The sequence below is a fragment of the Priapulus caudatus genome, unplaced genomic scaffold, assembly GCF_000485595.1.
Source record: "Priapulus caudatus unplaced genomic scaffold, Priapulus_caudatus-5.0.1 Scaffold3305, whole genome shotgun sequence".
Classification (NCBI taxonomy): domain Eukaryota; kingdom Metazoa; phylum Priapulida; class Priapulimorpha; order Priapulimorphida; family Priapulidae; genus Priapulus; species Priapulus caudatus.
This window is the reverse complement of record NW_014580366.1, coordinates 10,409-13,183: the sequence shown is the minus strand read 5'-3', so window position 1 is coordinate 13,183 and position 2,775 is coordinate 10,409.

The following is a 2,775-nucleotide window of genomic DNA, read 5'->3' as shown; positions in this document are numbered from 1 at the left end:
CTCTGGACGCCCTCGGCTTACCCGCTGGAGAGGTGGATACGGGTGGTTCGAATCCCAGGAACGCGCTTCGTGTCATTCCGTGACGTGGGCCGATCCCGACCTTGAGCTTGAGCCGGACCTCGCCTTGCGACGTAGGTGAGTCCTACGTACTCGCGCCGGTTCCGGCCTCTGCCGGCTAGCGGCTGCTGACGCCGGCCGCACTTTGTCTGGTTTCTGCGTGTATATGCGTAGTAGTGCGTAGGTTATGTATTCCGGCGCTAGGCCGTGTGCATGTGCCACCATAACATGTAAACCACATAAACATACGCAAATACAAGCATGATCTAAGTAACCTGCAGGCCGAGGCCTGAGTTTATTGCTGCTCTCGGGTAATACCTTACAGCCATACAAACAGTAACTCCAAACTACAGTGCCTGCCGGATCACGCCGCGCATGCGTTCGCTCACACTCTCCAGGTCGCGGAGGTCGCTGGCGATCCGCTCGCGGAGGATTGCCTCCGCCATGCGGAGCTGCGCTGGCGTCATCTCGTCCAGGCGGTCTCGCCGCGGTCCGCCTGTCGCGTCCCGTAACGCCCCGGGTAACATCCAGGGGCGTACCTCCCGGGCAGGGGTGCTCAGCTGCCGCAGCTGCCGGGCTCCCGCGTCAGTTACCTGTGGGTCCGGGGTCGGAGCGTCCGTCCTTCGTCGCCTCTCGGAGGGCCCCGGGGCAGTAGCGGCGGCCCGAAGCTCCGCGCCGAGCTTCCGCTTGGTCGGCCGACCCTGCTTCCCTGGCACGAGTTCCGGGGCAGCCGTGACAGGCCGCGGCACCGCGCGTGGCTTCGATCCCTTCGCTCTTTTCCGGCCCTCCTCCGGCGTTGGCAATGGCGCGCCGGTGGAGAGGGGAAGGTGGTACTTTAAGTCCGCCTCTCGGTAGGACGTAGGGCGGCCTTGCTCAGTCGCCCAGCGGTCCTGCTCCACGGCTCCATGCTGGCTGCGGAGGTGGTGTGCCAAGTTGAGGTGCCGGCTGAGTCGGTAGGGGGCACAGGTCGGCGTGCAGAACGCACACCGAGCAACGGGGCACTGGAAAGTTTCCACCCGCTGCTCGTGGTATTCTGCCTGGTGCTCCGCGACGTGGTACGTGGGTAGGGAGCATGCCCTGCACCATGCCCACTGACCCGCGGGACACGCCTCCGCGGCGACACTGTTACCCCGGTCGAAGGCGGTGATCTGCGGCCCCACGCCAGCTCTCGCCGAGGCGGCAGAAGGCGACGCGCGCCTTACCTCCCTGCCGTGGCTCGCCGTTCCCCGAGAAGTAGTGCGGGTCGAAGAAGGATCCGGTCTAGCCGGGGTGGCCTTCTCCAAGCGGGTCAATACTACTCGTGCCGACTCACCTCTCGGCGATCTGCGGGGTGGTGGTGGCGATTCCGGCGCGTTTGGCGGTGATACTGCCGACGGCGAGGCGAGCAGCGCGTCGGCGTCTAGGGCCTCCAGCCCTCCCCAGCTTGACGGACTCCCGGTGGTTAGCTCCATCACCTCCTCCATGGTACTTTGTAGTGGTGTCGGCGAAAATGCGGGGTATTTATATCATTTCGCCGCCAGCCCGCGAGGTCCCGTGGTCATGTGACCGACCGGGATCCCCGCCGAGGCCACCACAGTCCTGCCGAGATTNCCGGTGTCCTGGCCCAGTGATGTCAAGCATCATAGCTACATGCACAACTGTATGACGTCACCCGCTCGGTACAGATGCACTGTTACCAGCCTCAGGTGCGTCCAATACCAGTGGCTCGTTAGCTGCACAGGTAGCACACGGCGCTGGCAGGCGGGTGCTCGAGCGATCGAACCCCGCCACCAGTGTTGCCTTTTTCTTTCCTTCCCTTGTTCGCTTGTGGTATTGCGGCTGTACAAACGTACGTGCGAGGCAAAGCAATAGCGCCGTTTATCGCGTCGCTCTTTCGCTTGCTCGGGCGGTGCCGTAAAGTTTTGCTACTTCACACTACAATGCCGCTGCTGTTCCCGACGATGACGATAGGTGCCTGACGTAGCCTGCCAGAGGGCGCTACCTTAGTGACGTCCTCTCATTACATTCTCACACACCGGTCAGCCTGGACATGCGGTGGGAGTGTAAGTGCACATGGCAAGCAAGCGCGTTTTCTGTGTCATCAAGTGACGTGGTCATCCGATTCCGACCTTGAGCCGGACCTCGCCTGGTGACGTAGGTGAGTCCCCGTACTCGCGCCGGTTCCGGCCTTCAACACACGTCAATCATGCGTCAGAAACAGGTAGCCACGCCCATCAGCTTCATACGTCCTGGCGACTCAGCATTCCGTTTCCCAGCCTCGGCGAATGGTGACGTCGCCTGCTTCTATGTCATGGCGACTCAGCGCACCTGGCGAGGTCAAGGGATTCCTTGTCCCGGCCTCGACAAGCGGTGACGCCGCCTGATTCCATGTTCCGCCAATGGTTAGTGCCTGTGCCTATCCGCCAGCGGTCGCCTGAGTGTGGGTCAACTCAGTTGATGGCTGGAAATAGAGATTCACTGGAGGGGTGAGGTATATGTGATACAGCCATCATGCAGATACTTACCTGACAAGCAGTACCACATGCCCACCCCGCCGAGCTCGCGGCATCCGTGAATCCCACCGGCTATTTTCGTGCCCACCGAAGTAAGCTGCTACCAGCCACGGCCCCCCGCACATGCGAAATGAGAAATCACTTGTACACAGTACATACGTGCTCAAACTCCATGCATACGGGTACCGTGCATGCGAAATGAGCAATAGCCCAAATCACAGGCATA